The sequence below is a fragment of the Papaver somniferum genome, chromosome 8 (assembly GCF_003573695.1).
Source record: "Papaver somniferum cultivar HN1 chromosome 8, ASM357369v1, whole genome shotgun sequence".
Classification (NCBI taxonomy): domain Eukaryota; kingdom Viridiplantae; phylum Streptophyta; class Magnoliopsida; order Ranunculales; family Papaveraceae; genus Papaver; species Papaver somniferum.
The window spans coordinates 10,901,316-10,917,373 of NC_039365.1; the positions used below are offsets into that span (position 1 = coordinate 10,901,316).

At 38.1% G+C, this 16,058-nt stretch overlaps 1 non-coding gene across 1 annotated transcript; it reads left to right on the plus strand.

The window, feature by feature from the left end:
- Window positions 1–1,374: 1,374 nt before the first annotated feature.
- LOC113307039 lies at window positions 1,375–1,479 on the plus strand. The gene has a single exon (XR_003339006.1). It is a non-coding gene; the product is annotated as a U6 spliceosomal RNA (small nuclear RNA).
- The last annotated feature ends 14,579 nt before the right edge of the window (window positions 1,480–16,058 follow it).

Below are 16,058 nucleotides of genomic sequence, written 5' to 3' on the forward strand. Positions count from 1 at the left end.
ATAATTCTTTTCTGATCGGTAAGTTATTTCTGTTAGAACTTCAACTTTATAATTACTATGCCGGAGACATGTTCTATATACAAATTCAGAAATAACTAATAACTTTGTATGAAACATCACCAAATTGATTAAGTATATCACTTATTAAGTTTGAATTAGCATCTATTTATGTTTTTAACTTTTATTTTCCTTTGTACAGGTGCCACCTACATTCCGGGAAATTTTCCTGATGGAAATTTTAACATCACTGGCGAAGGTTCTAATGGGAGTGGTCTCATGTATATTTGTTATTATTCATATTCTGGGAATAAAATATGTTGATCAGTACCTCGGGTCCATTCGCCATAGATATCATTCTTACCTGCTTGCCTTTCTTATATCGATTCCTTCAAAGTCTATTAAAGGGGTATTCGGAAGGAGACCACTCCAATACTGGAATGGTGAGTATTCAATCTTGAATTTGTAATCGACATGGAAATAACTGTGAAGGTATTTTGAATGGTTCTTTACTCCCATCTAAACTCTATTTTAGCTATATATACATTTTGAAACAATATTCTTTTAACTACATCGTGCAAGTAACTATAAAATAGCTATGACCATCATCTCAGCGATGAGGTACATCCTTAAGGATGAAATCAGTTGGTATGGACACCTTGCAGGAGCCTGGTTTCCTTTAGTGGGATTAGGATTTAATTTTATTGTTTTTTATTTATTTAAATGTTTTGTTGTCGTTTCGGTTTTCTTATTCGCTTTCCAAGCTATGTTATATGTGTTCTTGTAAAGTTTCTTCTTGTTTTTCATGACCTTCTTGATGTCGGTATATGTTATGGTGAAGAATTTCTTCGAATCACACCGGAAAAAATTGAATTTCATTTTATAAAAAAAAAAGAGATTTAAGAATTTTTTTGGTCTTAGAAGTTGTCAAGACCAATATGAGCATCACACTCTCTTGTTTTGAGAGTCATATCTTTCTCAAGAAGAATATCTATCAAATGGTGGGATTTTATTCCAATCTCCATCCTATTTCCTATTTAACCGGATCTCTATATGTATTTGAAACTTTTTTCGGCATTCCAATTCTCTTTTCTAAGGAATATTTGAATGTAATTTTATTACTTGTAATCTTATTCTTGATGTTCTTAACCATAATGGAACTAATTTGAAGCTTTGAATGAAAATGAAAAAACTTTTATCAAAAAAAAGAAAATAATTCATAATAGCACAATGATAAAGTTATTAGGTGATTATACCATCGACTTAACTCTTAAACTCGTTAGTACAAAAAAAATGTCAGTTTTGTTAATTAAATTAAAAAAAAACTTTTCAGTTTTGTCCAACTTCTTAATATTCTAGTGCGCATAATTTGTTAGTGTTGTCCTCTTGGAAACTTCAGATAAAATTGGAATAATATATAGAAGATTAGCATGACCCTCGCGCAAATCGAAACACACAAATTCAGAAATGGTCCAAATTTTCTACCTTGCAAAAAAAAAGAGTATCTTTTGTTGTTCTTGGATTACAAATTGGTGGATTGCTAGGCGACTCGAAATGTTTTTGAATGATATCAAGGCTGACATCTAAAATTATGGATATATAAGTTTACTTGAGTGTTTAAAAATTAAATTAATAATTAAAGTTTTGATTTGTCATAAGATGGTCAATATATGTAATCTAATGATTAAATTGTGGAGTATTCAGTAATTAGTGTTGAACCAATTTAGTCATTAACCGCGAGTAAACCCAACTACTTTATCTCTAGTACTCAAATAAATCTAAAGTTTTGTAGGTCATTCTCTCCCTCACTTACTTTTCTACAGTGTAACAAGGTAAGTCTTTTCCTTTTTCTCTGTAAAAATATTCCTGCTCTCTAAACCCTTTCTCCGATGTTTGTTATTTAGGTATCATTGATTCATCATAAATCAGTGTGAGTTAGAGAATCAAAATTATCTACTAAACCCTAAGATCGTAATATCCTTTTTTCACTCCTTTTCTATTCAATCGGCGTTTGTTACCATTGTCGCGATGATGAAAATTGGACGTTCTTGCTCATTTTTTTGGGGGTTTGAAAATTAGTGAGATCTAAATTACGGATGAATAGGTTATGTTTGAGTTGAATGGTGTAACATACAAATTGTATTTCTAAATTGATTTTTTTTTGTTTTATTGGAAGTATTTCTTAATGAATTATTAGAGTACTGCTTTCGTGATAATATTGCATTTGTAAATTGAATTTTTTTCATTAAGTGTTGGTATCCCCAATTCAAAAAACTAACCATCGTGAGGAATAATTTTTGCGGTCGGTTTGAGGATTATTACTCACTGTTTCTTGGTTGCTTGTGTAGTATACATGTGGGACATATAAGGAGAACTTTCTAGTTGTAAGTTTCTTAGCTAAAGTTTTTAGCTGTGTTTATTATTATTTTTAGTCGAGTATCCTCTAGCGAGCATATTCCATACATAGTTGATCACTGATCAATCAGTAAGGATTTTGGGATCTAAGCCAATATTAATTTGTATTAATTTTAGATTTAATGAGTTCGTCTTAAGAAGTGGATATGATATTATATAAGAAACATATTTGTCATCTTATTATAATTTGAATGAAATTATAAAAAAAATGGAATAAGGAGACTCTTAGAATTTTATTAAACAATTTAAATCATCTATTCTAGATTAACAATGTAATCAATTCTTACCTCTACCTGATTAGAAGGCTGAATGCTCAACTCCATGTAGTTATACGAACATGTGTGTTCTTCTTTCTTCAAAACTTGGTAAATGGTTGGGTAGGTATGGTAAATTGTTTTGTAGGTTATATCTATAATCTCCAAGGATATGCAAATCTTTAAATACTAACTATAGGAACGAAACTAGGCACCAATTTTCATACAAGTTTTATAAGTTGAACTGCAAATCCAAGTTCTGGTCCACATGATTTTTCTTAATAAATTTCTATAGTTGTTATCCTCATGTTGTAGTGGATAACATTTTTTGTAATAATTTATGGAACAGTGGGGATTCATCATGCTTGTAGGTGCTCTCATTGGTCTGATTGCGTTTATTACATTACAACATCACATAGTTCGAGCTGTTGGAGACGCGGTAAGTTTTATTGTTGTTGTTTTGTGTGTGTTGACAACTATTACTTTTTTATTTTTCTTTTTGAGATCAAATAATTAAATAGTTTTGAACAGATTTTACTGTACATATTGACTTCATTGATCTTCACGCTCTACTTTTACTTATTTCACTGAGTCCCCCTTACAGTTCTACTTCAGACATTATATGATATAATTCTTTTCCAATCGGTAAGCTATCTCTGTTAGGACTTCAACTTTATAATTACTATGTCAGAGACATATATTTTATATACAAATTCAGAAATAGTTAATAATTTTGTATGAAACATCACCACTTTGATTTAGTAGATCACTCATCAAGTTTGAATTTGGCATCTACTTCTGTTTTTAACTTTATTTTCCTTTATATAGGTGCCACCTACATTCTGGAAAATTTTCCTGACGGATATTCTAATATCAATGGATAAGATTCTCATGGGAATGGTCTCCGGTATTTCTGTTATTATTCATCCTATGGGAATAAAATGTGTTGATCAATACCCCGGGTTCGTATCCGTCACAACTATCATTGTTACCTGTTTTCCTTTCTTATATCGATTCCTTCAAAGTCTATTAAAGGAGTATTGGGAAGGAGAGACACACCAATAGTGGAATAGTGAGTATTCAATCTTGAAGTTTGTAACTAACATGGAAATAACTGTGAAGATATTATGAATGATTCTTTTACTCTCATCTAAACACTATTTCAGCCATATATACATTTGGAAGAACAAAACAATATTATTTTAACTACATCGTGCAAGCAATTGCTAACGATAATTATGACCATCATCTCAGCGATGAAATTGAAAACGCGGGTATACCAAATACCTTCAACTTTTTCGTTCGACAACCTTTATAGAAAAAACTTAATACATTTCCAAGTTGACCAGCTTAATGATCCTTGACAATATGTATATAGAGTTAATATCTCAACCTCTACTCTCAATCAGTATGTATGTAGACACAAGGTCCGTGAATCTGATTTTTAAGCGGAGCTTTTGGACGATCTCAAAAATCAATATCTTATATCAATCTATTTGTATCAAAATAATTCAATCAGAATTTCGCCAACTGATTAAACTTGTTATCTATCTTTCAAGATACAAATTCTACAAGAAACTAATTTCGTAGTCAATTACAATCAAGAAGACGTATCTACTTAGATTGCGTACGTACAAACATGTATATATACGATTATAAAGATTACGAATATAATTCGAAAAAGGAAAAACACAAGATACCAGAAATTTTGTTAACGAGGAAACCTCAATAGTAGAAAACCCCGGGAATACCACACTGTATTAATCCACTACATATACTATCATGCTATTATACTTTGTACTGGAATGCAGTTGAGAGCGAGTCCACCTTCAAAGCGATTCAGTTACAGTCGCTCTATTTACATCTCTTGAACCTCGCAAGGTTCTTCGCACTTGATTCCCTAAGCTGGCGTCCTTTACATCCTAAGAGTTTCTTCATCCAAAGTGAAGACTTTTGATATCAATCTTCCTTTAACAAATAATCCTATTTGATTTCCATTTAGATCAAAGATCAAGGTGTGGAAATCTGTTTGCAATGGACAAGCCAGCAAACCTCACGAATCTGAAACTTACGACTCCCAAAGAGCATCCTAGATTCTTAACCACCTCTCAAGAAAATCGTCGAAAGATCAACTAAGATCAGTCTTTAGATATCTATCTTGAGGAATCACAATGTCTGAGAAAAATAGAACTTTTCGATTACTATCTATCTTGCCTGAAAGAGAATACGAAAACATCGATAACATAAAATAAGATCAGGATTCACGAATTATCAAGGTAAATATAGTCGAACATGGCTTCATTAATCCCCAAACAAAGTCTTTTTAGTCGTAAACCTAAAAGGCCAGTATAGGCGACTCTAGAACCAACTAGGACACAAAGTGTCAGGGATTAATTTTCCCAGTTGAAATAGATGCTCTATTTATAGTTTTCAAATACCACGGTTAAATTAGACTTCAATCTAAGCTAACTTGATAATCAAGCAAACTAGTTAGGTCTTCAAACTACAACAGAAGACTATACATATAGGTTCGGTTACTGAACCGTGTATAATGACTGTTCGGTTTGGAAAGTTATCCAAAGAACGAAACCTATATGATGTTCATTTAAACACCTAACAAATTAATCATAGTTCACGCATATAAGTGTTTAAATGATCAATGAAGTCTTAGAAGTGTTTAAGAGAGTTCTACCAATGCTAAACTTATTAAAATAATAAGTCTTTGAGCATCTGCTAAACATTATCGGGGTAGTTGATACAATGGTATCCCAACTGTAAGGCTTGTTCACGAGTCAGGGTGTTAAGGTTCATGAATCGGGTTCTCCAACCCGAATAAAATACCGAATAGTTGACCTCGGTTCGTGAACCAGGTTCGCCAACTGCTAGCCAATTAATCCAAATTATAAAATCGGTTCACCATGGTTCGCCAACCGGGTTCGTGAATTATTCTCAACCGAATTTGTGGTTTGCGAACTGGTTCGCCAACCTTCCTCTATTTCGTTATCTCAGATATCTATAGTTTGCAAACTTAGTTCGCCAACCTACCCTGAGTAGAAATTCCAATAAGTTCATATTTCTCTTTTATGGTGTTTGAAACATTCCCAAGTGAGATAATCATTGCATGAGAGATTGTCAATTGATTCACAAATTAATTCATAGAACTAATATTGTCAAGGACCTTTGAATATCTAATCGCTAAATCATATTTCGAGATTTTTCCCAAGACAAGCTTGACTCGAAACATCTTCTTTGTGAATCTACTATAAGTCATACGACATAGTCTCAATAGATAGAATGATGGTATATAATAATTAAAATATAATGGTTCAGCCTTCACATAACTAATACAGAAGTTCTCCAAATGTCTTCCTCGATCTTCAGTCTTCAAGGGTGATCTCTGATACTTAACTACAATTCTAACCCACCAGAAACTTTACTTAGTAGACTACAAATAAAGATATAGTTTTGATTACCTAACATTAATAACAAGCTTGAGATAAAAAAACTTGTGGGTTCAACCGAGCACTGCTCTAACATAAGTGCATCCTCAAGGATGAAAACAGTTGGTATGGGCATTTTGCAGGAGCCTGGTTTCCTTTACTGGGATTAGGATTTAGTTTTATCTTTTTTATTTAATTTTTTGTTTCTTTTTCGGCTTTCTCCTTCACTTTCATATTGATGTTATATGCGTTCTTGAATTTCATGACAACACATTTTGTTAGAGCATTGCTCGGTCGAACTCGCATGCGTTGCTATCTCAATCATGTTTGTCAATGTTAATGATCAAAACTATAAGTCTTGATTTCTAGTCTACTATAGCTAAGTCTCGGACTAGGATAGAGAGTGTAGTTGATCTCAAGAACTCCATGGAAATTATCATACAAGACGAAAAACTACTCAAGGAACTAGTGGAAATTCATTGACTAAAAGGTATGTGGATACTTGAGCTTATCTATCACTCAAAAGTCTATTTACTTTATCTCCTATCTTGAGACAAAAGTCGTTTTGCTATATAGACTTTGATTATACACATTTGGTATTTCGAGCCGAGTTTATCTCACCTATCTATTTCTCGAAATATGCGTTGGTAAGCTTTCTCTTTAGCCAATTTCAACTTTACCTAGTGACGAAAGTCATGTTGTGTTTCAATCACTTTGAAAATTGCTTTGACGAGAAATGGTTTGTGAATAAAAACTATATAACGTCCTCTAAGAATATTTCAATGATTGAAATGGGAGTTTAGATTATATAACCATTGTTGGATACAAGCATTGTGTGGAAACACATATATGTATAATCCCTTATTCCTTGAACCGAAGTTTGCGAACTTTATCGAACAAGAGCCGTGAACTCAGTCCGTGAACCCAGTCCGCGAAATGGCAGAAGTTCTCGACCCGAGAAAATATGCTGGAGTTTGTGAACTCCTTCCGGGAACTTAAGTCCGCGAACCCATTCCTCGAACTTGAGTTGGTTATATCTAAAGACGATTGTTATTGAACTTATGTTTATATAAACTAAGGAATGCATTTGCAAACCGTGGCTGTAAAGTTCATGAACCAATTCGAGTGAATCAAATCGTTTTTGCTTCGATTGTGTCTTGTATACTTCTATAAGATCTAAGCAATTGGACAACTCTCTAACTAGTTCATTTGAGTAATTTGAACTAGTTATGGTGAAGAAGAATATGGTTGATATGAAAGTGCTCATATGGCTAACCATTTTGTTAACTATTGTTGAACTAACAAATGTACATATTTTGGTACGGTTATACAAACCTGGAAACGTGCATTTCATTTGTGTGTAACAAGCTAGGTTTTCGATCTAACGGTTGAAAGATATTAGCTTGAATCTAATTAGGATTTCATCTAACGGTGAATATTGAATGCTTTGTTACCAAGATAACATTGATTGCAAACTCTGATTTGAAAGACTATATAAGGGAGAACTCTAGCAACTGGGAAACCTAATACCCACAACTTCCGTGTGATACTAGTTGTGTAAGCTAGAATCGATTCTCTTTTAACCTTTGGTTTCTTCTTAAAAACCAGGTTAACGACTTAAAGACTTCATTGGGATTGTGAAGCCAGACCGATACTACTTTCTCGTAGTTGTGTGATATGATCTTGTTCTTTCCATCGTACGAGTACAATCGCAAAGATTGGATTGAGATTGATATTTCCGATAGGCGAGATATAAAATTAGTCACAAACATCTTCGTCTCATCGTTTGTGATTCCACAATATCTTCTTTCGCCGCGTCGATTAAGATTATTGTGAGGTGATTGATAATACTAGGCTGTTCTTTGGGAATATAAGTCCGGGTTATCAATTGGTTCCTTTTCACCTTGATTTATCAAAAGACGGAACAAAACTCGTAGGTATATATGTGGGAGACAAATTTATCTATTATCGTAGAATTTTCTGTGTGATACAGATTTGTTTATTAAACTCTTCGACTTTTGGCCGTAGCAACTCTTAGTTGTGGGTGAGATCAGCTAAGGGAATCAAGTGCATATCATCCTGTTGGGATCAGAGATGTAGGAGCATAACTGTACCCTGGATCAGTGTGAGATTTATTGAGGTTAAACTACAGTCCAGACCGAAGTTAGTTTGTAGTAGGCTAGTGTCTGTAGCGGCTTAATATAGTGTGTGTTCAATCTGGACTAGGTCCCGCGGTTTTTCTGCATTTGCGGTTTCCTCGTTAACAAAATTCTGGTGTCTGTGTTATTTCTATTTCCTTATTATATTTCGTTATATATTTGAAATATCATAGGTTGTGCGTTAGTTCAATCAATTAGAATATCCGACCTTTGGTTGTTGATTTAAATTGATTGACACTTGGACACTGGTCTTTTGTACCATCCAAGTTATCTCCTTGTATTTGATAAAGACTCGGATATCTATTTTCTTGAGTAAAGATCAAATTAAGTGACAGAGATATTAACTCCTCGATATACTTTTCTCTAGATTGAGTCTGACTGTCTAGTTGATTCTCTAGAAAGTGTATTGGAGTTAGTCCATACAGATTGTTACTAGAATAATCCGACAGAAGATTCTGATCATTGGAAGGCAAGAATAAAAATAAGGATTATATAATTTCATGGTGGTCTAGAGCCGAAAGAGTTTCTTTCTTGGTTGAATACAATTTAGGAAGTCTTGGAATTTAAAGATATACCAAATAACAAACGAGTTTCATTGGTCGCAACTATATTTCTTGGTAGATCTAATTCGTGGTGGCAACAACACAACCTGCAATGCAGTCGTAAGGGAAATCAGAAATTAGTCTCGTGGGATAAGATGAAGAACACATGAGAGAGAACTTTGGACACATAACTACGTTGGCATGACGTACCAGCAGATGCAAAACCTACTCAAATGAGTATGTTCTGTCGATGAGTACACCAAGGAATTTTACCAACTACTTACTCTTAATGACCTGTCGGAGACGGAAGCGCAAATAATGGCTCTTTATATAGGTGCTCTCCCACAACAATATGAGGACACACTCAACATGTTTCACTGTCTTTCAATTTCGGATGCACATCATAGAGCAAGGTAGATATAGAAACAAGTGGAGTAGAAACTCAAATTGGGGTATCGATCTTGCTGCATCTCTATTAAGTAACCATAGTACTTAAACACCAGGTATAATAAACCTAATTCTGAACTCCAGTTAGTATTTTTTGAGGCTGGTGTGATAAGTGTGGAGAACTTGGACACAAATTCATAGACTGTCACAAGGAAAACGGGTGAACAAAGTGTTGTCCACTGAAGAAAGCAACGACGATTATGGAATTTTTGACGATTCTCCTGAAGATGATGAACCTAATGATGAAGTTTCTCATGGATATGAAAGAGTAAACTTTGTGGTGAGAATAAATTTCCTTACTCCGTGTCAATAAGTTGGGGACATGTGGTTCCGCACCAATATATTCCAATCAACTTGCACTATAAAAGGAAAAGTTTGTGGTCTATTTCAATTTCCTTATTATCTTGAAATTATAAATGGTTATGGATACTATACACTAGTATGTTAAGAAGTTTTTGGGTGTAGTCATTTGGGTATTTAACGACAAATACACGAGGCGCTCTACAGATGAAGATGCTAAAAGGATATTAGCTCAGACGAAACTCGTGGGTTTCCCGGAATGCTTGGTAGTCCCGACTTTACAGGCAGTGGAGGTTTTGTCCAACTGAAGAGGCTGGATGCCACGTGGGGCATAATAAGAAACCAACTATTTCTCTACAGGCAGTGGGATCGTACTATATATGGTTCTGGCACTGTTATTTTGGGGATGCCGGCTCTAACATGATTTAAATGTTTTGTGGTAGTCAGGATTATTAGAAAAATATGAGAAAGCTGTACCACTTCCTTGTAATTTTTACATCGATGATAGCGACTGGTTGCGGGGGTACATTCGGTAGATAAGATCTATCCTGAGATATCAGTAATGGCCCACTGCTATAAGGGATGATTGATTATGTCCCGAATCCACAATAAATTTTATGAATACCAGTTAGCCAAGATAAAGGATTTTGAGCGTGCATTTGGTGGTTCAAAGTCCAAATAGGCTATAATTAGGAATCCTTATCGTTATTGGTCCAAACGTGACATGAACACAATTACGAGAGATTACTTAATAATGCAAATATGTGTGTAGAGTATAAATATCATGATAGAGAATGGGCGAGGTACACAGGACATGAAGCAACATCACCTATACAAGGAGATGTAACATGCGCCCTTGCGTATTTGTACAGCCCAGCCCTGTGGAAAAACTTGCAAGAAGATATGACCCAACATATTTGGAAACGTCACAAACAAGGATTGCGAGATGGTGAACTTCCTCCGATTGTGATGAATGATGCCTTGCCCACCGTCGATGAGCGTACTACAGATGTGGATCCGGGGGAAGATGTTTATGTTAAGGACGATAATAAATTTTATGAAAATGAAGAGTAAACTAAACTTCTTTTTTAAATGCAAGTAGTACTCCTTCATTTTCACAATACGTATTTTTATTTTTATTAAAATTAGACTTTAATGTCTTTTTATACTCCTTTCCACCTACTTGCATCTCTTCTGGAAAATCATTTCATCTCATCTCAGGGTTTCTGTAAGTACAATATACTTATAATTCCTATGTATAACGGAGAAGAAAATGTTGCTATTACAAATGCTTGGGTGGATGTTGTTATTCTCCCTGAGGTTCGACGTTAGTTAGTTCCGACTAACAGGGTTTGAAATAAGATATCCAATAACTATATACAAGAACTCAATAATATTCTTCGGAAAACGGAGGAAACTGTAAAGGGTATACTTGGTGTAATAAAAAAAGGAGTGAGATATTACGTACGATTTCAGAAAGAAATTTGTATTGCACATAACATATATCCTTTATGGACAGTTGAGAGACTTCTAAGTGATTTAATATCCAAGTCAACCTGTTAATAGTATTCTTCATTAAAAAGACTTACCTACTTCTAACTTGTTTTTATAGGAGTAATATGCAAACATGAAATACCCTCATGACACTGCGGAAGATTTCGGGTTTTACGGACTTCCCATAACTTAACACGGTACAACCACCACATGATCTTCCTCAACATGGAGACGAAAATTAACACAAGTGCACCGACATTATCGGTTTTCTGGGCACACCTCTATGTGAACTCTCACGAGACAACACTAGTCAATTAGAATCACCGAATGGTTTAAAGGCTCGCTTGTGTTGATGGTGGTTTTTAGCTCAGAGTTAAAATCCTAAAACCTTAGTCAAACAGTGACGTCACACTTGAGTAATAATGTTGCCACTAGCACATTCATTGAAACATTAAACATGTCTGCGTAAAATTACTGGATACCTTTTTTATATATATGCATGCTCTACGACAGAGCCCTCGGTACTGACTGGCGTCATCTCTACACATACCAGCCACGCATGCTAGCCAAACGTTCCAATGGCATGCCATGCCAGCCACATCTCCGCGCCAAAGGCATGATGACCATGCCAGCCGCACCACCGTGCCAATGGCATTGCATGCCAGCCACATCTCTGCGCCAAAGGCTTTCCAACCATACCAACCGCATCATCGTTCCAATGGCATGCCATGCCAGCCACATCTCCGTGCCAAAATCATGTCGACCATGCCATCCGCACCACCGTGCCAATGGCATGCCATGCCAGCCACATCTCCGCGCAAAAGACGTGCCGACCATGCCAGTCGCATCATCATGCCAATGGGATGCCATGCCAGCCACATCTCCGCGCCAAAGGCATGCCGACCATGCTAGTCGCACCACCTTGCAAATGGCATGCCATGCCAGCCACATCTGCATGCCAAAGGCATGCCAACCATGCCAGCCGCACCACCGTGACAATGGCATTCCATGCCATCCATATCTCTACGCGGCATGCCAACCATGCCAGCCGCACCACCGTCCCAATGACCTGCCATGCCAGCCACATCTTCGCGCCAAAGGCATGCCAACCATTCCAGCCGCACCACCGTGCCAATGGCATGACGTTCCAGACATATCTCCGTGCCAAAGGCATGCCAACAATTCCATCCACACCACCATGCCAATGGCATGCCATGCCAGCCACATCTCTGCATCAAAGCCATGCCGGCCATTCCTCCATGTCGTTCGCTTCCAAAACGAAGGGTTGCAACAATCAACGTGCACCCTTCCCTCTGAGATGCAAATATTAGTCTTCCAAGTTCGCCACCAAACGCGTGACAACTTTTGGCCCAATGCCAAGCTCTAATTTTGGCCGCGCCTGAACTATGCCAAAACCCTAATTTTGGCCGCGCCTGAACTATGCCAAAATCCTAGCTTGGTCGCGCCTAAACCATGCCAAAGCCGTGTCGGCCATGCCTCTATTCTGCTGGCTACCAAAACGAAGGGTTGCAACAATCAACGGCCACCCTTCCCTCTGAGATTCAAGTCTCAGTCGTACAAACTAGCCACCAAACGACTTGTGGCAATCTCTTGGCTACGGTGCCAAAACCTTAATTTGTACACGGTGCTAAAGCCCTTAGTTGGCCATGCCAAATCCATGTCGGCCATGTCTCCATGCCACTGGCTGCCAAACAGAAGGTGGCAACAATTAACGACTGTCCTTCCTCGTGAGATGCAGATCTCAGCCATACAAACTTGCCACCAAACGACCTGTGGCAACCTCTTGGCTACGATTTCAACTCTTGGACACGGTGCCAAAGCCATGTCGGCCATGCCTCCATGCTATTGGCTTCCAAACGGAAGGTTGCAACAATCAACGGCTATCCTTCCTCCTGAGATGCAGATCTTAGACGTATAAACTTGCCACCAAACGACTTGTGGAAACCTTTGGCTACGCTGCCAACTCTTAGCCACGGCACATACTTAGCTATGCAAATTTTTTGGTCACGGCACCAAACCCTAATTATCCACGCCAAGAGCATGCGCAATCCATGCCAGCACCGTGGCCACGCCACTGGCTACCAACGGAAGGTAACCACAATCAACGGCTAACCGTCCTATTAAGATGTGAAATCTCGGCCGTTGAAAGTCACCACCGAACCGGAAAGCCTCTGAATCTTAACTTTCCAAACAATAACAACATGCTACACGTTTTCTACGAAAACACTCGAGACATCAAACACATGTCACAAATTGGGGGATGCTCATCAGGGTATTGGTCTGGCGGTTTACAACGTGCGGCCCACACTACGCCTGTTACAAGAAAGTGTCACAAGAGTGAGGCGGTTAGTAAACATATGAAGTAATGGTGAAACGTTTCCTTCATTATAGAAACATCAATTCCAGGCGTTACCCGTTACCGCTTTCTTCCGTTTACTCAACTGTTTCCACTTCTTACGAGACCAGGGTACGTTTTTGTTGCGACTTTTATAAATAGGTCTCACATATTTCCACCAAAGGTCAAGTTTTGGTCAGGAGAATACAACACTCAGAAATCACTTGTTAGCTTTCCCATCTGTTAGTTTTCCACTTTCTGATACAAGTCGTCAAACAACTACTCTTCCCGAATCAACCATTCTGGTGCCAACACTCTCTTCACTTCCCTCCCTAGATAAACCCTTATCCTTCAATTTGTGACCGAAGCAAGTCTGGAACGACCATTTCTTGGTTTAGGCCGGATTTGTACAGATTGATCTCTCGAATCAAAGTACTCCCTCGCAGTACATAGTTTAGGGTTTAGACTCGTTTATCACCAACACACTCAAAATTACCAAAATCAACAGAAAATTTTTTCAATCTCAAACAATTGGCGACCACAGTGGGAGATTAATCTATCGGTCACAATATCAATTCCCGATTTCTGATTCCATCTTTCAAACCAGATATCGAGATGACGGAAGCAGACTAGCCGCCGCCCCGTTATCAGACGACTCTGGAACGACTGGGGACTTAGGAATGATTGGGGACTTTTCACAGTCACGGCGCCGCCACCCACAAAATATCAGATTTACATCAGGGAGATCCATTTTTTGGGAGACTCTAAAAAGAAAGTAAGTCTCCTCAGAGGAGTAGCATGTTCTACTACCTGGGATTTTCACATATATAGTAGAAACCGACAGCCATGATATCCCCATGTTTCATCCCATACTTTCTACTGACAACACAACATTCACAACTCCATGACTCTCCTGGGGTATTTATGCCACATATAGTCATAACCAAAAACAACATTATTCTAAAAAAAACAATTCATTCCAAAAGAATAATCCAAAACCCTCGTAGGTAACAGTATCTATCAACCCAAGAGTCCAGAAAAGCAAACCATAAACTAGGCGCTATGTTCGCCTTTCAAAAAAAAAAGCCTAAATAAAGAAGTTCAAAAGACAGGAGTACATTCAAGGAAAACCATCTAGTAATGGCTTGCTCTTCTTGGAGAAAGCCTCCTTCGTGCTTTCGAGAGCCGCCCGTTTCAGCTTCAGCTTCGTGGACAACCTTTCGATTTCCGCCTCTTGCTGTGCGACCTCATCCGCGGAAGGGACTTCAGCCGCCGTGGTCTGCGAAATTTCGATCTCAGAGAAACCTTCAACGAAACAGGGAACGTTGAACCCGTGGTCTACGCACACATCATGATGGAACTTCCATCTTGAGACCACGTCCTCAGAAACGGTATGGCTAGTCACTTTTCACATGTCGTCAATCGAAGATAAAGCTTCCTCGACACGCTTGACCAGCGCAAACCGACTAGTAAACTTTTTGGTTGTGGCGATATGTCCATACCTTTCCAATATCTTGGTATATAACGTCTCGTATTTGACTGGCACGTCGTAGCCGCCGATCAACACATGATATGGATAAGGACCTAAGTATGGAGGAGCGAAAACGTCACCCACAACCGAAACAACAACTGGCAAGGGATTCCTAACCACAATGGCTCCACCGGTCGCTGGACCACTCTCCGCTACTTGAGACTCAACAATATCTTCATCTTGATCGACCTCCATTTCCGAGACGCCAGGCGTAGCTGCGACGGTTGGAGACAAAGCTGTATCTCCACGGTTTTCCGCCTCGGGGACATCTTCAGGAGTGGGTTCTCCCTGCGATATCGTGGTTTAGAAAAAAAAATTAAAAAAAAAAAAGATAAAGGAAGAAGAAGAACGCTTGGAAGACTCATTGATTCACTTTCAGACTGAATAAAAGAAGACTCAGCGCTGCTGTCGGAAGAGCTATTTTCATCATCACTAGATTACGAGATTACCTCCTTTTAGATCTCTTCTTCACCGGAAGAAGGCTCGGCATTGTCACCCTCTGCCGCGAGAGACGCCATTCTCTGAGTCTGAGCATTGCCACCCTCTTCTGCGAGAGCCACCATTTTCTGACTACGTACAAGATGGGAAAAGGCGTTCACGCATTGGTTAAGGAATAAGGAAAGATTTTCAGTAATGAAAGAACTATGCAATCCGACTGAGTTGGCAAGAAAAAGAATACATACCCGAACGTTGGAAGAACTGAAAGTCACAAGGGCCGTTGAATCTGATCGAAACCACTCGGGCGATCTTTCGACCTTCGCTCCTTCTTTTGGGGACTGTCCGTGTTTGTGTTAGAAGACTTCCGTTTGGGCGAGGAAGGATCCCTTAACAATGGATGTCTTGCTAAAGTTGCAGCAGAAGGATTACCACAGGTATTCTTCACTACTTCATTCACGAATCCATGAATGGAAAGAAACTCGTCCTTCCAGAATATGTTATACTTGGAAGTTGTTGTCGGATTTCGTGCCGAGAGGAAAAAGGGAAGATTTATACCCGGCGCAATAGCACTAGCATCAAGAGAAGCTGGCTACAAGTTTTCTAGAACGACCGACTGACGAGGGAGAGAGACCCCTTGGTCAAATCCCATATGTCGAGTCGCCCTGTCAATGTTGTAAGAGACTGC